The 22,500-nt window shown below is 37.9% G+C and overlaps 1 protein-coding gene across 5 annotated transcripts in view; it reads left to right on the plus strand.

Moving 5' to 3' along the window:
* The window catches only part of ARHGAP24 (Rho GTPase activating protein 24), a 2,476,452-nt gene that overhangs the window by 1,838,811 nt on the left and 615,141 nt on the right, over nt 1–22,500 (plus strand). Inside the window, exon 1 of one of the 5 annotated variants that reach the window (XM_044058915.1) lies at nt 22,414–22,500. This exon is cut by the window's right edge and continues 63 nt beyond it. The exons of the other annotated variants lie outside the window; for them this stretch is intronic. The gene's annotated coding sequence lies outside the window, so the exon portion shown is untranslated. Of the gene's footprint in view, nt 1–22,413 lie in introns of those variants that run through there. 5 annotated transcript variants of the gene reach the window in all.

A 22,500-nucleotide genomic window follows, 5' to 3' on the forward strand; every position in this document is an offset into this window, starting at 1 on the left:
GTGTATTTTTTAAAAAACCAGTTTTTTTGGGGGGGGGTTTGTTTAGGGTTTTGCGGGGGAAATGGGGGGGAGCCTTTTTTTTTGATTTCCATTTTTTCCTTCCCTATTTCCCAGGACTGTTTATTCCCTTTAAAAATTTCTCCCCATACTGTGTGCATTTACACTGCACACATCTTGCTGTTTAGACTTCTGGCATTGGGTAGCATTACATCTAGGTTCCTATCCCTTGTGGTACCTATGAAGGTGGGTTTGTGTTTTGAGACTTACCTATTCAGGGCATGCTGTGGGTACTGACAGCCTTTGCCAGTATCCATGGGGCATGGACTGATAGGTGCACGCCACCCCTAGCAGGTGGTGCATCATGTCATGCTCCGCATGTCTTCCCAGCCTGAAACACATTGGCTCCCCTTTGACTAACTGCATTACTTCAGCCAGTTATTGCACTTGATCATCCCATCGTCATTTTGTGGCTTCATGCTTGGTGAGGGTGGATGTTAGTCAGGGTGCTCGGGTGTGCATATAGTACATGGTGTTACATTACTTAACACATGGCATTCATGCCTCAGGTGGTGCTGCAGGGCTGCCTCTGTCAGATGCACATATTACACTCCCTGTACATGTTTGTGAGCAGGTCATGTCATTTTAGGCATCCATGTTATTATTTGAGTGAGTCAGAGGGGGTATCATTCCCAGGGTTCCTACTGAGCCAGTGTATGTGCTATGCGTTGCCTCTTTGCCAAGTCCAGGGCATACTGGGCACGCCTCCTTCTGCCTACTGGGCAGGCTCAGGTTGTTCCTCCTCCGAGTCACGCTCTGCCTGTGATAGCCTTGGCAATGGTGGGGGGCTGTTTGGCCCAGCCCTATGCTGGTCCTGCTGCAGCTGTTTTCACAAGATCATATTATGTAGCATAGCACATACCATGACAATTTGGGTACATGTAGTTGGTGTGTACTGCAAGGCTCCACCAGATGTGTCCAGACACCGGAACCATGACTTGAGCAGCCCAAACACACGCTCTATTACATTACGTGTTTGTGCATGTGCCTCATTATGGCGTTCCTGTTCAGGTGTGTGTGCGTTTCTGATGGGTGTCATCAGCCACGGCTCCAGTGCATAACCTGCATCCCCCACTAGGTGTCCATGTGGGATGTCCCCATTGGCAAATGTCTGGTACAGCTGCGTCAAATGCCAGATGTGGGAATCATGGTAACTCCCAGGGCAGCCAGCACACACATTCATTATTATGCCCTGGGCATCACACATGACCTGGCAGTTGATGGAGGGGAAGCCCTTGCGGTTAATGTAGGCCCTACCCTGCTCACCGGGTGGTGCTTTGATGTGTATGTGCGTGCAGTCTATTGCACCCACTACCTCAGGGTATTCCGCTATTTGCTGGAAGAGATGCATATTGCTGGCCAATACCTCACGGGCATTGGGGAAATATACATGATCACCGACATGTGCTGACATGGCATCCAGGAACTGGTGCAGTACCCTGGAGGCTGATGCCTGTGATATCCCCATCATATCACCAGTTGGTCTCTGAAAGGTACCTGTTGCTAGTATTCTTAGGCCAACACATACCTTGGTTTCCACTGGGATGGGTTCCCCTCTGTTGGTTCTGTGTGTGAGGCGTGGCCTGCACAGCTCACCTATTTGCTGCAGGAGCTCTCTGTCCACTCTATAGTGCTGTACTATCTCCAGCTCATGTAACCTGTGGTAGGTGACCCTGGGCCTGTACACTCTTCTCCGTCTCCTCACTGTGGGTTGTCTGGCACCATCTGCATTGTCACTGCCCTCATCAAGTCGCCTATGTCTCATTATGACAGCTATGGCAGCCCCTAACATTTCTGCTCTGAGTGAAGCTTTTTCAGTTTTCACTTCTATTAGCTTACTCCTGACTTGCAGTGTCTCTTGAGAGAAACATCCTGCACTGCTGTTTGCAGAGTTTTAAGTGCTGGGCTGGGCTACTATTCTGCCTGTGTAATTGCCTGCTTCTAATTGTTTTCACCTGCTAGCTTCAGCAGTATTCCCTGCTAGCTTCCTACTAATTCTGTTGCTTCCTTTTTCCTTTCTGTTTCCTCAGGGGGGAGCAACGTGCATACCAGCAGAAACACACTCACAGTGGTTTACACGCGCTGCGATGCTTACACTGTTCAGAATCTACTTATTGGGTTTAAGCTTGCACACCCACGCAAACTGTTACAAGTCTGCCAACAGCCTCCCTACATGCTCAGCCTGCCCTACACGCACACACCAGCAAACAGTGTTAAACATCTACCAACATGCTCCCACATGCTCAGTCTGCCTTACACGCACACACTGCCCTACTCGCTTCATGGCATGCACACATGCATGCCCAGCAAGAAACTTTAGTGTAAGTAACAGTGTACACCTTCCATTTCTTGACTTTCCCAGACTTATCTTGTGGCACTCCTCTTTCCCTGATCTGTGTCTGTCATCTGTCATGTTACACTGACCTCCAATGAACTGCATTTCTTTCTACCATTCCCCCTGTGATGTCACCTATCTCCTACTCTATTTCTCCCCTTATGTATCTCTTACACTACTCAGACTGTGCTCATTTGCTATGTGACTGTGAGATTCAGTATCCTAACCCTCATTTACATGAGATTGCCTACTAATGCTTAGTTACATGTCTTACACTCAGCTTCCCCTTAGCAACCACTACACGGTGGCCATGTTGTTTTGGTCTGCTGGTCCCTGCATTGTCATTCCATGTATTGCATAAAACCCACATTTGTGGGTTTATAACCTTCATTTTTATGTTTTATACAGCGCAGCCCATTTGCCTGGGGCTGCGCTGGTTTTAAACATAAATATATATATTTTTATTATTTTTGCATCGGGTTACCTTGCCAATGGCCACATATTTGGCCATTGGCATGCTGCCTGACACATATGCACCCTTTATTTGGAAATTACATGGCTCCGTTGTGAAATTTGCAGAAACGTACTCAGTTGTCAACTGAGTACATTTCTGCAGCTAAAACGTCTCTTACACGGGCTGATTTCTGCTTCGTGGATCACTAATATACCTCATTTGCATACCTTTCAGCTGCAAGTGAGGTATTTAGCATGTCCACGCCCAGTCCGTGTGAGAGACATTTTAGCTGGTCTCTTACACGGAGTTTAGGGCTGTTCCTGGATCGCGAGGCTTGCATGGAGTGTTACACGTCTCTTACATTCCGTGCAAGCCTTCGTGAATCCTGCCCCTGGAAAAATGTAAACTTCAGGCATATTAACTCTTTAAACTTGCATAAACTTCCTCTTAGATCAAAGAAATGAATAAACTAAATCATATCAAAGAAACTGTAACACATATAAATAATAAAGAAGAAAGTAGAACAGATATTAAAGGTATTATTAACGGCTTTAAAATATTTTATGAAAATATAAATAATAATACAAATAACCTAGACAATGATGATGTAGTTGAGTCCTTCCTAAGGGAAAATATAAATAATAAATTTACAAGTGAATAAATAAAAATAGGCCATTTACTTTAACAGAAATGAAAGATCAAATGGAAAAAGTTAAAAAATAATAAGGTGCCGAGCTTAGATGGTCTTATACCAGAAATGTATAAAATACTACCGGATGATGAAGTTAAAATATTAGGTTAGATCTATAGAGAAATAAAAACAACTGCTGAAGTCCCCCCATCATGGAAATATTCCCTTATATCACCTATTTCAAAACAAGATAAGGATCCTACAAAGTGTTCATCATATAGGCCCATTTCACTTTTAAATGTGGACTATAAGATGTTCATGTCCATTTTAGCTAACAGAATTAGCCTACTTATACCTAAACTAATTAACAATGATCAAACTGGGCTTATTTTAAATAGACAAGTACAGGATAATATAATAAGAATACATACATTAATAGACTATGCAAATAAAAATAAAAAAGAACTTTCTACCATCAGTGTCAATTTAGATAAAGTTTTAGACTCTGCTAATTGGTCATACCTGTTTAAAACACTTAAAGTATATAATTTCTCACCTGAGATAATTGCATTAATTTCTAAGTTATGCAAAAAATCTTGTGCTGATGTTAAAATTGGTTATTTTTTTCTAATTCCTTTAAAGGAAAACTCCTCCTTCTTCTACAGTTTAACTCAATTCTTAGGATGCTTTTCTCCCTAGAATATGAGTCCAGTACTGTGTAGGTACCTGAAACTTGCTTGTACTTTATAAAACTTTCATTCCCTCACTTTGGTTTCAAAGCATACCTCTCAACCTGGAAACATCAAAAATCTGGACAAGGCCCATGAAAAATAGGTGCAAATCGTTATGCTGATTAACATAAAATTTGCATACATAATTATGTAACCCCACAAACTCCAATGGAATTGTGGGATAGCAACTTTCAAACACAAACTGAAGAACAGACAACCAAAATATGGCACCAGCGCACCGCCAGAGTCCCCATGCAGCCATTCCAATATCCCATTACCTGGCTATTTTGCCTCATTTACCATAAACACTAATGTGCATACTGCTTTACTTCTACAATGATTATTTCGATTTTATTTTTACATTTTATAGTCTCACAATGAAAACAGACTTAGCATTAAAACTTCTCTCATTCACTAAAACAGCATTGAAACCCACACCACATTCAAAGAAAATGCATCTGGCCGCAGTCACAGTGGCCAGTGGTGGATAAAGATTACCTTTGGGCTGTTTTCATATCATAGGCCCCTTGCACACAAAACAAGAAACATACATGTGTTCTTTGATACACCTTCCTGACTTTATCAAATTATATTTCTTGTATAATACAGCACACTTGTTAGACTTTAGAGCGCATTTTAAATTTATTGTTTGAACATTTTTCCTGTAGGCAATGAAACAAAATGCATGAACCAATAAAGACAAAACTGCCCAATTCAGAACATTTCCATCATAAAAGTCTACTTACATCATCATTACTTGCATTAAATCCTCCAGTCATACCTCTCAACTTCTTAGTGCAAGAAATCCGGACAAAGCCTGACAAAATGGGGAGAACAAAAGGCCCAAAAATAGGGACATATTTTAAAGTTGCTTGAGTGGCAGGGTTTGTTTTAACATACATTTTCTGAAGGATTTGAAGTCTAAAACCAAATGTATGCCATTATTTAGTGACTTCAGTCCTCAGATCATCCCACAGATTTGTCAGAAAACACACATTTTTATGAGGAACAGACCAAAAATATGAGAGTAAAATCTGGGCATTCTGCAAAAATCTGGACAGTTGAGAGGTATGCCTCCAATTACTATTCAAATCCATTCAACACAATCTGTGGTTTGATAACCACTAACCTATCATGTTAGGTATTTTCAACAAAAAGAGAGGTGCTAAGGTGAACATCACAAAATGAAAACTCACATCAATGATTCATGCCAACCATTTATATCTAAAACTTTCCCCAACTCTAATCTCTCAAAGGCTCAGTTTCTTAGTTTTAACTGCATTTAAACAATTTAAAATGTAAATTAAATTAAACAATTCATTAGCATAATCTTATTTAGACATATGGCTGTTGAGAGTTGTCTATACCTCTTGAATGTCATAAATACCTTCATTCCGTGTTCAGTTATCTGTGTGATGCATTCAGATGGTGTAAATTCTTCTTCTATCCACAAAAATTACCTATTACCATTCTTACTTTACTTTGTAGACTTTTGTAAGAGCTATAAGAGCTTGTAGGAGACATCACCTACCTTAGAGTTTCCTAAACACCATTATTCTGGAATTACATTACTAAAAGTTCCAGTCAGGTTTAACAGAGCTGCCTACACAATAAATCTTCATTTTGGTTTTATCTACTAATCCTTAAAATCACCCAAGGGACCAGTCAGTTAGTACAGGCTATATTTTTTCATAAATGTTATCTAGTCCTTACCACTTTATTTGTGGTCTTTGGGAATGTGGGTATTATCAGCAACTTGTGTGGTCTTGCAAGGTCCAGCTTCTCTTTTAACTGCATTCTCACTAGCAATTTTTAACTATGACTCTCATCTCTCCTGGCATTACTATATTCCAAATGTTAATTCTGTCACATAGATGTGCAATCTCCAGATGGGAATATTCAAACATCTTTGAAGCAACGGGGGTCTTAAGAGCTATTATGTTGCCTTTATGGCCCCACAGAATTATTTTACTCAGTAAATTTCTTAACTTGTAGTAAAATCTGGAATTACCAAACACATTGGCCACATCTAATATAATAGTCTAAGAAGGATGTGTTACATTAAGTACCCACTCCTATCTGAGATACAGCTATAATTCAGAGAAGCCATGGACCCCTACTTTTCAACCTCTTGCATAGGGGAACCAAGCATCTGTATAAATGTGGCTTGAAAAATCTGGACAAATAAATGCTTGACTACCAAATACTTGATGTTGACCTTGTGTCAGATGAATTGATATAGTCCCTTCAATTTCTTATTTAGTCTGTTTTTGAGTTTTAAAGTTATTTAGGTTTCTTTTCAAGAGCCTTTAATAAGCCCCAGATCCTGGGAAGGGATTACAGTGGACTAACAAATCATTATTTAATTTATACATTATTCTAATACCCTTATCCTGTTCAGGATCACATGAGGGTGAGATCTCTATTAGCAGCAGCATGTGAGGTAGCAGGATAGTTAAGTGGTTAGACCCCTACTAGACAGCTCTATAGCCCAGGGCTCAATCATGACTTACAGTCACTGTCTGTGTGGAACTGTGCACATCTTCTTGTGTCTACATAGGTTACTCTAGGTAATTCAGTTTCCTCTCAAGTCCCAACAGCATGCTAGTTGATCGAGTAGCCAGCATTGTCCATGTATATATGTTGCATTTAATTAACAGTGTCCAACATGGACCAGTTTACTTTATTTGTTAACAAATAAATAAATATTCTGCCAAACCAATAGGCATTAGGCAACTCATCAGTCTTGGACAGGATGCTAACCCAACTCAGTCATCACTCTTACCAGTTGTATCTTTAAATGGTATTATTCATTTATAGCCTGACCATGTAATATTAAATTCTATGGTCGTGTGCCTTTGTATGGGCATACATTTACCAATCATTTAATAATTATTCAGATTTTCCTTCTGTTTTGTCTTTTTGGTTAATGGCCTGTGGAAAGCCAAGCTGTTGGAGCAGGAGGTAACAGCATTAGTTCTAATTAAAACAGTTGAGAAAAGCCATATGGTGCAGTCATTGGCACAGACACATGGTCAGTAAAGTCTCTATTCTTATTTAGGTTAGCTTCACTTGCTTTTCTGACCTATAATGAAATGTACCACATAACTTGGCCGATATGATGTCCTGAAATTCAGTACACTAAACCACCTCATAAATCACAGAATGTGACTGCTCCTATAACGGAATTATCTGTATTGTGCAGGGCTGGAATTATGAACTTCTGTATGCTTTGTAAAGATACCATTCTGAACGAACAGGAATATTCACAGATACATCCTCTGTGAGGACTCAAGTAACATTCAGATCAAAATATCAAAGCATGCACCCCCATTCTGGAAAAAAAAATCTGCATTTGAATAAGACAGTAAGTATACATTTATTTAATTTTGAATTTGTAATACATATCCATCTAGCTAGAAAGCAAGCTTGCAAAAAATGAATTTTGCTGCTAGGCATATTTATAAGCAAAACAGTGATTTCTTTTCTCGTGATATTTTCTGATGTGTGAAGCTTTGAGAATGTACAAATGTCAAGTGACACACACACACACACACACACACACACACACACACACACACACACACACACACACACACACACACACACACACACACACACACACAAAACCTACCTCTGCTTCGTCCACAGAAAATAAACGGCAGGTGGCAGCATATCCAAGCTCTGCTTCATCCACATGAAAAAAAAAATGGTAGCTCTTCCTGCAGCAGCAGAACACACCAACACACACACACACACACACACACACACACACACACACACACACCCTTCCTACCTCTGCTTCATCCACAGAAAAAATGGCAGCTCTTCGACTCCTCCTGCAGCAGCATATCCAGCCTCAGCCTCGCATACCTCTGCTGCAGTATATGAAATGGAAGCTCTGCTTCATCCATTCTTCCACCTTCCTTCTTGCATAACAGCAGCTGTAGGCAGTAGTATATTCCCGCTAAGGATTTCACTGCAGCTGTAAATGCACGCACGTCACACGTTAAGCCCTTCAGCTCAATTCCGACAGGCTGTTTCTGTTTCACGGAGCTGACGTTATTGCGCACGTGATGACGTCAGCTCAAAATCTAGGAAATAAAATAAAATTTAAAATAAAAGTGCCGGGAAATCGGAAATTAAGGGGTGCCACTCGGGAATCGTGGCACCTTATTATTTGCACCCCAAAACCCGGTAAAAAATGAGTAATTTGGTACACTTGGGAGGTATGTTTCAAAGGAAGGGAAAGACCACCCATTTTTTTAAGCTTAACTTCTCACATAAGTTGCAAAGGAATTTGTCTAGATCCTGCATGACATACCACGCACACACAGAAATGTGTAGTCAGGAGTTCGGACTGCTGTAAACAAGACAAGAGAGGTATGAAACTGTTTCCCATTGTCTTTATTGCAGAGAGATTGAGAACTTACACTGATTCACACCTGCTTTTAATGTAGCCATGTCTTTCAGGTAAAACAGAGCAATTAGTCAGTGGTTCAAAGTTAGTTGTCAGCCCTTTTCACAAATTTATATAAGCAGCATCACTGTATTGGAATGCTAAGCTTTAAAATTTAAATGTTTGTTGTCTGTAGTACTTTACATTTTAAGACGACTTGAATGAGTAGTATCAAAAGATGTCTGTAACATTTAAAGAAAAGTCAGAAAACATTTTTTCTTCCAATTCTTGTAAAGTATCAGCACGTTTACCAAAGTGTCGGGGGAGGGGATGTCAGTCCATCTTGGGCTATAAAAAGATACTTTGAACAAAGCTGTAAAACAAGCTGTGAAACACACAACAACAAGGGGCATTCAAGAAATAAATGAAGCAGTCCTGTTACAGAAGGTATGCAAGATAACAGTGACTGACACTAATCCTATTATATGTCAATGGCATGGGAAAACACCACTACTTCCTTAGGCTTAGCATGACTCATATAAAGCAGATTTGAAATATTTATTTATTTATCAGTTTGTTTATTTGACATTTGTTAACCGGGTTGGTCCAACTGGGCTGCAAAGCCTTTATTCAGAGGAGGCACAAGGAGAAAAGTTTCACAAAAATATCAGTTACATAACAAACAAGATTTCAAAGTATTAACATACAGATACATGTATACTTGTAAAAGAAAATTACATCTTATACATGAACATATTAGAATACAATAGCAAAGCTGAGGTTTCAAACAGCCATGTTAGGTGGGAGTTAGTAGCTTGTTTTGTATGATGTATAAGAAGCTGGTTATGAATACATTTTTCGAAGATTTTGGATAATGGGGATAGTATGGCTAAAGGTCTGTAGTGGTTGGTTCATTGAATTGTCACCTTTGTGCAGGGGTATGACAAAGGATTTTTTTCCAGATGTCGGGGACTGTGATCTCTTGAATTGACATGTTTACTAATATGGAGACTAGATGTGCAATAGAGTTAGCTGTGATCTTAAGGAATTGAGGTGGTAAGTTGTCAGCGGAGGGGGAGCTGATTTGATGTATGCAGTAGGGACAGGTTTAGGACAGAACTGGGTGGAATTTGGAGAGGGAATGGAGTTGGAGGAGGGGAGGGAGGTGTTCAGGTTTGGCCAGTTTTTTTATAGAGTCGATGAAGAAGGAGTTAAGAAAGGAGGTAGTATCTGTTGGAGTGCTGTTAGGATGGGACTAGGGGTAGAAGGGTTGCTAGGATGTAAAAGTATATTGATGCTATTCCAAAACTTTGTAAGGTCAGAATAGTGGTTGTCTAATGGCTTTTGATAGTATTATAGTATTGTTTTTTTGTCCAACTCAAGTTGTTTCTTAGTTAGGTTCCTGAGTTCTCTATAGGTTTGGAGATGAGAGAGGGAGTTTGATTTTTTCCTGGTTTCCCAGGCATGGTCACATTAGAGCATTAGTTTGCAGGTTGATTGGGTTAGCCATGGGGCAAAGTTTGCTTTTGTTCTTATTTTTCTGTTGGATGCTAAGGAGTTTAGGATGTTTAGGAAAGTATCACTGAATTTGGAGATAGTGTCATTGAGGGAGGGCATTAAGAATCGACTAGTTAATATGTCTATAAATTGCTATGTTTTTAACATATGAGTTAAGTGTCATATCACTTGGGTAGGGAGATGGTTGCTTAGAGAGTTAGGTAGAGTGGAGTCAGAGTGATATAAATTTGGGATTGAGGTGAGGATCCAGTCAAGATTAGTGCTATTTGTGCATTTATTTATACTGGTGGGAGAGGTGATGAGTTGTGAGAATCCATGGAGCTTGATGCTGGTATTGGGAGAGTATGAATTAAGGGTTTTCCAATCTATATTGACATCACCTAGAATGGTAGTCTCATAGGGGATGTTTTGAAATGCCCAGGAGAGGACTTCTTCAAGGGTTGGGATGTTGTTGCCAGGTGGGATATAAATTTCTACTACGGCAAGGTTTTTGGGATTATTTATCTTGCAGTTAGCTATAAGTATTTCAGCTGGGTGGAAAGTGGAAGGAGACGTAGGTAGAGGATACCAAGAGAGTTTGTCAGAGTAGACAATGGCAACACCCCCACCTCATTTTGTGTGCCGTTCAAGTTGAAGGATGTTGTAACCAGGGGGTAGGACTTCAGAATATGGGGTTGTAACCATGTTCCAGAGAAGGTACAGATGTCAGGGCAGTAAAGGGAGATGAGGGCATGGAAAAAATGACTTTGTTGGCTATGCTTTGAACTTTGAGGGATAGCAGCTTTAAGGTTTTGGAGAGTGAGGCTGAAGGGATAGGATAGGGGATATTAGAGGGGCAGGGGGTGTGGTGTGAGGGACTGTAGTGGAGGTGCTAGAGGAGAAAGTGTGGTTGTCTGTGGTTTGGTTGGAGGGAGGGTCAGGGTTGGAATGAATATCACTACCTAGAAGGAGGTTTGAAGAGGAGGGATAGTATGATATGCTAAGGGGGCTATAGAGGATATGTTTGGGTTTAAGTTTAGTATGGGGGTGGTAGGAAGAAGTATTTTTAAGTTTATCCAATAGAGTCTGAAAGAGAGAGAAAGCAGTAAGGGATATAGTGAAGTTAAAAGAGGTTAGTAGAATGTAGTGATTGAGGGGGATAGTAAGAGAAGAGTGGGAGAGGTGGTAATGGGAGTGATAGGAGGCAGAGTCGGAAAGTGTAAGGAGAATGACAGAGTTAAGTAGGATGAGCAACATATTGTAAGTTGAGTTTAAGAAGTTTGAATAGTTAGGAGTGAATGAGAGTAAGAGGTTAGAGGTGATAGACTTAATATGAGTGGAAGGTTAGGATTGGTTGGAAGGAGGGAGATGAGATGGGGGTGTGGTTAAGTAAACAGAGCATATAAGTTTAAGGAAAGGGGGTTGGATGGGAATGTGGGTAAGATAGAGGAGCAGAGTAAGCCTGAGTGTAGTGAGAGGAATGGAGTTGGTAGAGCCAAGAAAGCTGGAGGTAAGAAATTAAGAAAAATAATCAGTGTTCCCCTATTTAGTCAGTGACTCTTGCTTTTTGTTATGCCATACATTATACTGCCCAACAGGATAGTTGTTCTAAGCTAACAGGAGCAGGATGTCCAGCACAGCTAGGTACTGGCTTAAAAGCAAAAGAAAATAAAGAAATGGATTATGGAAAAGAGAAAGGCTTGAAGAAAAATAAGATCACATTGATATGTCAAGCCCCATTGATAGCCATTTTGCAGAAAATATATTAAAATTCTATAAGAATCAGTTACAGTGATTTTGAGAGGTTAAAATAACTCAGAAAACGGAGCTAGAGTGAAAAATAGATTTTTTTTTGTTCTAAGGTGGAGTTTTCCTTTAAATTACAAAAGTGCACAAAAGGAGGCTGTCCGTTATCACATATACTTTTTGCATTAGCTATAGAACCCTTTGCTAATAGTATTAGATCCAATAAAAACATTAATGGTATCAGAATAGCAGATTCCAAACTAAAGATTCAACTTTTTGCTGATGATATTTTACTAGCAATAAGAAATATAGAAAATTAATTACAACATATAATCAGTTCTATGAGTCAGTTTAAAGAAATCTCAAACTTATGATTTAATCATAATGAAACAATCACATTAATAATTAATAAGAAATTTAAAAAATCATACAAAAATATTCTGAGTTCAGTTGGAATAGCAATCAAATGAAATACCTTGATATAATCATTATGTCTAATAGTAAAGAAATGATGCAAACAAATGTTCAACAGGTTGTTGATAAAATTTTAAGTTTAGTCACAAATTGGAAATATTCTTCTTTACCATGGAAGAATGATTAATGCTTATTAAGATGGTAATGCTCCCTAAAATACTGTTTGTCTTACAATCTTTAGCACTATTTCCACCAAAAAATGATGAAGAAGATAAACAATATTCTACTTACATTTTTTTGTTATCCTGATTAACCAAGAGTTTCCTTTGATTGGCACAGAAAAGGTTGGGATAATGGTGGAATAGGATTCCCTGATATTCAATTGTATCTACTTCAACAAGTGTAAATGTTATAGCGTTGTGGATAAATTCATCTTATGATTCAAAATGGAAACAAATTCATCAATAAATATTATCAGTAAATAATAAATATTTTACTACCAGTCATAAACAAATAGTAACTAATAGTTTTATCTGGTTATTAAAATATTTTTGCATATATGGCATTTCACCCTGTTTTCAAATGCCCTATTTAAATAACATAATTTCAACTTTTCAATAGATTTTCTATTTTCTATGTTTCCAGTATTATATATAAATGACTTCTTATGAATTCATAAGTTCAAGAAAATGCCAGTATTGAAACAACAAAGTAATTTAATTTACTGGCATCAATTCTTAAATGGTACTGATACATATACTGTTGAAAATGTAAGGTCCAAATACAATCAAGATTCTGAGAATTGGTTAATTTTACAAGTATTTAGAGACCTTGTGAACACAGAGGTAAAAAAGATATTTATCCTACATAAGAAACCATTCCACAAATTGTTGAAATTCTTAATAAATACCAATAATAATGCAATAAAAAATAAATCATATTTGTCACAAATTTATAAAATTCTTAAGTTAGATTTCACACATTTAGATACTTCCTATTGGAACTACTCAAAAAATAATAATGAAAACTTCTCTGAAAAATACAAGAAATTAATATTAAAATCTACAGATAAAACTACATCTTTATTATAATGGAAATGTTTCACTTGGACATTTTTACACAGACCTTTTGTCACTCCTAACAAAATTACAGTTATGTATAAATCAAATAGAATTAAACATTGAAGATGTGATTCTGAAATAATAGCTGATTGTATGCATGTGGTATATGAATGTGAAGTAATTTCCCCTTTTTGGAAGGAAATTAATAACTTTATTCAAGCTCTATGGGCAGATAGATATAATATTTCTAAATCTTTAGTTTTATTTAATGCTGCAGTTTGTGAGATAATTCTAAAAACTCAAGTGCCTCTTCTTTGGTCTATTCTTGCTATAGCCAGAAAAGTAATTACTAAAAATTGGAAAAGTAAAGTTACCCCTCTAATATTGAATTTATTACTGTGGCAAAAATTATTTGCAGTATTGAATTGCATACTATGCATACTATAAAGATGAGGACTTCAAATATTACACATGCATATAAATCTTGGCTTAAACTTAAATATTAATTGCTACTTATGTATAACTTTTATAATCAGATAACCCATCTGAACACAAGTATCCCTTTTTTAAGGGTGTCATGGGAAAACTGGTTAAGTGACTTGCTCAGAGTCACACAGTAGGCAAAACCGAGGCAGATTTCCCTTTTATCTTAAGAAATAAATGGGTAGAATTTTGCAAACATTTTTCTTCTGTTCTTGTAATGGATACTGGCATTACTGCACACCAATAATTGTTACACACACACACACACACACACACACACACACACACACACACACACACACACGCACACACACACAGAAATATAGAGATAGTCCTCTGCTTAGTCACTGGTAGAATAAAAGAAATGAAAGAAAATATTAGCTCTCATTTGGGACTTGAACCTAAAATCTCCAGCCTACCATGCAGGTGTCACTGCCACTGGACCAACGGGAGCTTCTGGACATTTATGTGCCAAGTTTTCCCTTAAGAGTACATTTCTTTTCCCCCTGTTGCAGCACCATTGTATTTCTTAGTTTACAACAATAGTTTTCTATTGATTAGACCTGATTTTCATAATACAAATTGTTCCTCAAGTATAAATAAATAAATACTATGTTATTCATTAACCTAAAAATATAGGCATTAGCTAGTTCCACCCTTTATTTTCTGCACCATGCTAGAGCCCATAAAATTCCTTATTACTTTAAATATTTTAGCATGTATTTGGAACCTGTACTAAACTTTCATAAGTACAGTCTGTATGTTAATGTGAATGCCTTCTTTACTATATCAAGTAATGCCTTCCCACTTATATTAGATAACTGGTTAGCTCCCTCTCAAGCTTTTCCATCAGTAAGATATAAACTAACCCCTTTCATGGAATAGGTAACCCTTTGTTAGCTGCTTGTTCCTATCTCTTCATGGATGTGCATCCTCCACTGACCAGGTCACTAATCAGTCTGAGGTTATTTGCCTCATAGTCAGTCTTTCATGGGTCATAGTCAATCTTTCATCTACATAAGGCATGGAGCTAGTCATGGTCCACCTTGGCTATGCATTGATCATTCACACCTGTGACTTCCATCAACAGTTATCTTGGGTCATTCCTAGTGTGACAAAAAGAAATACTACCAGCCAATTTAGCTGGAATTTTGTAAATAAATATATGTCATTTGTGAATATTAATATGATTTATATAGAAACGTAAAAGAAGGAGATACTTCCAGCCCATTTATCTGGAATTTTGTAAATAACCATATGTCATTTGTGAATATCAACATGAGTTATATGCTTGTCTTAAAAATGTATTAGAACTGTATGTTATGTGTATGTTAAACTGCTGGTACAGAAGTGTGTGTTGAACAGGGTTTGTACAGTACAGAGCCTAGATGTGTGACCACAGTGTACCTTGCTGGATTAGAACAGAAATGTATATAAACTATTGTACATGTGTAAATGCATATGTTTTAACAGTGGGAGCTAGAACATATTTACTCCACTTGCAAAACTTCAAGAAAATAGTTGAAATTAAATTGTTTTATGATTGTGCTATAAAAGTTTCAATGCAGCAAAGAGATAGGATGTTTAGAACTAGGGTGCCTTCTGCATAGTTTTGTAAGTGTTTTATGGTTTTATGTCTTCAAGCATTTGCAAAGGTCTGAGATATATATATTTTTTACAGGGAGATGCTAAAATGTTGGTAGTTTCTGCCAATGGGGGTTAAGCTTGGGAACTAAAATCAAGTGAAAAAAGTGATGTCATCCAAGCTAATCCAACAGTAATATTTGATATTAATTTAAGAACTCTCTGAGAGAGTGAGGACATTTTGTATTTTGTATTTGACCTAACAACATCACCTGGAGATCCACTCACCACCTTCTGCACTTGCCTTGCTGTTAATAAGTTTTTAGGGCATAGTAACTCTTTTAGATTCAAATAGGAATATAGTAAAGTATACCTTAGATGGTTTCTTTATTTATTTATTTGAGACTGCCCTGCAATGTTGTTTTAAATATTTCCTGTGATTTTGAACCCTGATGTAACTGATTACTTACTGAGTACTGTCTTGTTCTTTTATTATTTATTATTAAATATATTTAAACCTTTCAATTGTGGCTGGTCTGTCTAGAGATATTAAGTTCTTAGAGTACTTGCATATTTATTGGTGACAGTGTACAGTCCACTCCTAATAGCCTGGTGCATGGTTGGATTAATAGTAACATTATTACATAGTAGGATTGGACACCCTTTGTTAAGAGCCTTAAAGTAGCTGATAAAGAGTGGTTGGTGGCAGTTGGGAGCTGAACTGCACTGAAGAAGGCAGTTACACTGCCGAAACCGGTCTGAGTTTTGTGCTTTGCACATCATTTCATGGTGATGCCACATTACAATAATAAACAATATTGATTTCCACTCCTTGGTGCTGGCTACTTTGTTTGGCGTTATGCAGTATTTTGAGCCTTGCACCTGCCGTACTTGCAGAGGATTGCATTTGATATAATAATGTAGGCCTAATTATATCTCTAAAGTGTCTCACAGCTGTATGCCTTGTACAGATTCACTTTTCTTTGCTTGCAGAGTGCTGTGATTTTAAGGAAAAAAACCAAGATAGCCTGTGGGATTTTGTGAGCCAACTACAAAATTATATGAAAAACAGAATAAGTATTCAGGTAATCACTCATAACGCTCCGCTATGAGTGGACAAAAGCAAATGCACTGATGATTGGAATCCACGAGCTGCATTCAGCTGCTGAAAAGTACTTTGAAAAACACCAAAAGGGAATCACTTCTGGCACATCTCTCCAATCATGATTTTCTATGGAGGAACTGAGATCATTGGCAGGTTGAACCCCAAGTAATTGAAGCTTGAGAGTTTGGTCTTCATCCACCAGTAGGTTATCCAGGTATAACAGTAACATACCTACTAGTGCATTACAAATGTGTGATTAAGAACTGTGTTGGGCCAGTTATCGTTTCAAATTACTAACTTTGCAGTACAAATTCTGTCACAGTTTTCTCCTTTTTTATGAAGTGCAAAAAATACCATGCATAAAAACAGAGCCATTCCAGCTCACCCATATTTAATGTTAAGTGTAACAGGAAGTTCTAGTCTGATGTCTGAAAACTTACAACTATGACTCTTATTACAGTTCATGAAAGGATACTCAGATTTCCTTCCTATGTGATCAAAACAGGTTGGAACATGTATCTGCTATCCATCTGATGTGATCTTCTGATGTGTACAGTCACAAAATCATGTTACACTTGGATGCTTCAGACACCTCTTTTGTTTTTAAGTTGTTTACTAATGGACTAAATATTTAGCAGTTCCCTTTGTCTGATGTCTCAAATGATACAATCAACCACAACACAGTTCTGTTTTGAGGAGTACAGGGAGATAAATGTAACATTTGTTGTTAGGATATAATTACACTAACCAGAAGAAATCTAATCCTTTTCCCCTTCCAGCTGTTTGCAACTAAGAGACTGAGATGAAAGTATAAAAAAAGATGTATCCATTTAGTAAAGGCCATACTATTTGCAGCACATTACAAATAACAAAACATTTTACCTTCCAAAAAACTAAACAAATATCTTCCCTGAAATGCCAGAAAAGGTACAATTCACTATCATGACTTTTCATAATATTGAGAGTTCTTAACTGCAGGAAATGTTATGTGCTTCACGAGGATTAGGATTTGTGCTGTTAATCCAATAATATAATTTGGCAAAGAAACTGGATTGTTCTGTCTATAATATATCTTCTTTAAAGTTATCAGTGTGTGTGTGTGTGTGTGTGTGTGTGTGTGTGTGTGTGTGTGTGTGTGTGTGTGTGTGTGTGTGTGCATGTGTACATTTAGAAAGATTAATCACCTCCTTGAGTGAAAAATGCATATTTTTGGCTACAAAACTATATGGAAACCTAGAGAAAAAAGAATACAGTCATTTTATTTTAACAGCTCTCCAAGTGTAAAATGACTTGAGGGTCTTTCTGCCTGGGTAAAAGTAATAAGATTTGCTGAAAACAAGGCTGGGGATATCAAGGACAATAGAGATTTGTTACAAGACGAAATTCAGTTGTACTGAAAGCACAGCTGTAGTGACACATGCTCAATTACTTCATCAGAAAGCATTTGTTGTGCTGCCTGCCTACCATCTTGTTATGTCTTTTCTAAGAAATGCATTTTTTGTTGCGTGTCTTGCAGTTTCAGTGGAGTGCTTTATATCATTGACACTGAGCACTGCATATCAAAAGCAGCATTCGATGGTGAAAGCCCTAGGAGAAGTTAACGTTTATCTGTTGCTCACTACATATGACAATAGGCAGATATTCTATAAGTCTCATTTTAAACTTACTCAGTATGTGCAAGACTCATACGTGGTCAGCCAGCAACCTTGACAGAGTAATAATGTCACCCTGGTGCCAATTGTATGCCCCAAGCAAAACTTATCAATCCCTTTCTCTGGCATTAAGAAGGTAAAGACAAAAAGAGCAACTAGTACATTTAATTAGGGAAACTTTTTCTAGAAGGTTACTAGAAAGTGGGTTAAGTGTCTGTGGTAAAATAATGCATGAAGGAATAAAAAGGAGAAGAAAAGAAAGAAAAAAGAAAAGATAGAATAGTAGCTGAATATTTAAATAAACAGTATGCATAAAGTGTTTATTGAAGAGAAAGAGAAAGTGAACATTTAAATGACTATATGTGGGGAAATAACTGGAATGGGAAAGAAATATATGGCCTATGAATTATTAGAAAATGGAACAAATTCTCCAAAATGCCACTGTGAGTACTGTTAAAAGCAAGTACAATGAGAACTCAAAAGTCAGTTGCCAGAACCGCACCTCAACATACCAGAAAATAACATATGTCAATAGCACAGATCAAAATATTATTTCAAGGGCAAGTCCCTTTGCACCCTCTAATATGGGAACAAACCCCCATGCCTCCGAACATGTATACATTAACAGCTATACAACACTGTGGAAGGGAGAAACTCCCCAAAACACAGTACAGCACTTGCTTTTGCACTAATGTGTTCAAACAAGTGATTTCCAAAAGGCTAATTATTGATAAAACACAGGACTACCCTATTGAAGCTATAAGCTCACATCCATTTCCAGCGCAATTTCTTTCAGAAGTGTAACTCTTATTATACAGACAAGTTAAGGCTGGCCCCATGGTGCAGAGGGAAGGAACCCTGAGTGTAAACCAGATAACTGGGGTTAAGTTAATTCCCCCACCAATGGATAAGCCAGGCAGGAAAGTGATAGGAGTGAAGGGGTGTGGCACACTTTTTTCTCCATGAAGGAGTTACACACACCAGGCGAGCACATGGGAATGGTATGACTTCTCAGATGGAGACTGTGGAAACTGCAGCCCATGCTTTAAAGTTGCTGGGTAGAGCTGCTCGCTGGCATAAGTCTCTTGGAGAAGCAAGGGACCACCCAGTGCTAACATCTATCATAAATCTGACATTCCAAATTGGAACCAAGCCTGTATGGGGAAGAATTGCTTAAAGGAAAGACTCTTGCCACTTCTGCCTAAATAATGGCTCCTTTTAGTCAAGTCTTTCCCTGGTTGATGAGGGAACAAATGGGTCACTGTTCAAGAGGGGACTAATAATCAGCAGGCAGTAAGGGCAAAAAGCTGAAAGAATACAGGTTTGATGGTATATTTCAAAAATAGTGAGCATTCTGCTCCAAATACATAAAACTGAAATCAGAAGATCACAAGCAGAAACTTACCCCAAGTAGTGTTTGATATGGAGGAATGTTCACTGTATGATGATCTGTACTCCCCTACAGCAATATCATATAATGTGGCGAAAAGTAATTTGTTTTTGCAAAAAAAATAAATAATCGACCTTTTTCTTTCTTTTGCAAAAATGAAATAAAAAATTCCCTTTCTGAAACACAGTCATCAAATTTGACTGACTTTAGCAATTGTTTTTTATGTGAAGAAATGACCTGAACAAGATGGTTTCTAAACAAACATTAGCCACTGTTATACCATTTTAAATCATATACGTGATTATGTATTTTTCTCTTGTCACAAGTTGATATTGTCGGTATGTCTGTGCAGTGCTACTAAGTGCATTGAATTATCAACTCCACAGCTTTCTTCAATGCTTTTACTTTGATGAAAGTTATAGCATGAAATGGCATGACTCCGAAGGGCAGTCCTGAAGTAAGTGTGCAACTGTGTGGTTTAAGTGGTTTATATGTGCAGCAATATGTCTCAGTGAGTTGGTACCCTAAGCTGTTTGAGCTTTATTCTGTAGTCCTGAGTTTAATTCCAACAAGGTCCACTTGTACTTTGAAGGTTAGTTAACCAGACCAATGCTTTCAGGTCACCCATGGAAAAAAGCACTAGTGTTTTGTGGATTTTGCCTTGTCAGCAATCTGGTAAATATCTGTAAGAGACAAAGTTAACAACCTGTATATGTAGATGTGGAGAAATTAATATTTGTTGGTGGGCTGTAAACAGCTGACCAATAGCTATTAAGAAACTTCAAACAAGATCGGGCTTTGAATTCAAAAGAAAAGCAGCAAAAGCATTCTGGATGGTGACCACTTCAACACTGAAGAATGAAATTTGCAGCTGTGATGGGTTAAAACTGAAAGTAAACATGAATGTAAGTCAGGCATAGCCTTGTCTAATATTTAGACATTAGAAAGGGAAATAGGCTAAGGTGTTTAAGAAGTTAAAAGAGAACTACAGAGGAAAATATACAGCTGAAGATATGGCAGTCCTTAGCAAAAAACATAACAAAGAACTGGGTCAGATGTTTCAGCCTTGGAAGGCCAGACTATGAAGAGTTTTCTACGGAAATGGAATTGGTTATTCGCAATTATACAATGGAAACTCGGCAAAGCCGAGAAACGTGCATGCTGATTGGTTAATCCAACCAGCATGCACACTGCAAATCCAACATAACAAACTAAAAATGCCCGGCAGCTAATGTATTTCCAACCCTTCTCCTGCGGAAATATGTTTGCGCAAGTTACTTGGAAGGTGTGTGTCACTGAACTCTCTTTCGTCAGTGTGAATTTAAGTGGAAATAGTTCAGTAGTTAAAACATAATGCTGTCCAACTGACAAACGAGACAGAAGCACACAAAGCACTTCCCCTGTCAGTTAACTTTCTGCCATGTGACTGGCAAATGAGATGGCAGCACAGAATCAGTTTTCTCCCCAAAAATAAACACCCTCAATATCTTAAATGCCCACCAGAAGTATGGTGCAAGAACTTAACAGCACAGATGTGAGTAATGTGTACAACTGAAATTCAAACGGGGACACAAGTGATGACGAAAATATACGCTGCCAGACAACATGCAGATGAAAGAAAGAGCAGACGTTACGTATCCTCACAAAAACTTTGTAAGCAACATAGGTTGACAACTGCATTTTTAGGAGTTGTAACTCTATGTTGTCCAAATGACAAACTACACAGCAGCACGCAACCACTTTCCCCACACCAGTTAATGGGTTCAATGTCTTACATCTCTACCTTAGGTTGACTCCAGCAGCTGAGCAACACAGATCTTAATAATGTGTACAAGTACAATCCACGCCAGTGGGCCAACTGCTGCAGGATACATACGAGACAAGGGAACAGCTGTATGAAAAAAATCACCACTTACGTTTTTTTCAAACCCCAAACATAAGGCTTTATAAGTAAATTAACTACATACCCATAACATCTGCAAAAAAAGGGCTCAGAAGAGAAATAAATAATAAAAAGTATTAGACTATTTTATCTCATAAAAAGTGGAAGAATACAGACTAATGCAAACAAAAACCTAAATAACAACAACACAAACATAACACAACACAAAACTAACACCATTGTATAATAGCAATAACCCACGGATGGGTGTGGGTAATGCTGGATTTACCCACGGTTGGCTTTATTTGGTCACTCAGGCGAAACCACACCAGCCATGGGTAAATCCAGCATTACCCACACCCAGCTGTGGGTTATTGCTATAATATTTTACAGTTACCTTAGGAATTTGTTGAATCAAGTGTTTTGAATTCTCTGAGAACTGATCAGTTGTGATCAGCCCCTACCCTGTTAAACACACAAAATAAAATAAACAACTACTTAGCTCTGTTTATATATTAAGTGCTTTATATGAATGCCTTTTCAACAAGAAGACAATGGAAAAAAACAATGGTTTGCAGTGGCATATGACATGTGATTTTACATTTCTAATACGTGCTCTCAAAAGGAATCCAGTGGTTTAGATAAAAGAAAACAAACAATTGCTTGGTGCAAAGCATAATGAGTTATGTAAGCTGTTGCTTTTTCAACACTTAAATACTGGCAGACTTTAAAGACGTATCACAGAAGTGATAGTGCAAATTAGCCCGGGGAATTCTGAAATGTGATGTGTTTGATATACTTTTTAAATGGTTATGTCTCCAGAAGTCAATTCAAAGAATCTGTGTCACTCTGTGATTACCCTGTTGTTGGACTTGTGTTTATTGTTCGGGAGCACTGGGTGTAACCTTATCAGTTTGTCAGATTGTCAAGAGATCTGCCATGTAAATGTATGCTAAGGGATTAGGAAGCCATTCCATTCATCGTGCTGTCTGTTTTACATGTGCAAAAGAAACCCCAGCCAGGTTTATTATTAGGACATGGACAAAGGCGAATCGTGTCAGACTTTGACTGGAAAGTAT

This window comes from Protopterus annectens, chromosome 17.part0, assembly GCF_019279795.1.
Source record: "Protopterus annectens isolate FY-2018-M chromosome 17.part0, PAN1.0, whole genome shotgun sequence".
Taxonomy (NCBI): Eukaryota; Metazoa; Chordata; order Ceratodontiformes; family Protopteridae; genus Protopterus; species Protopterus annectens.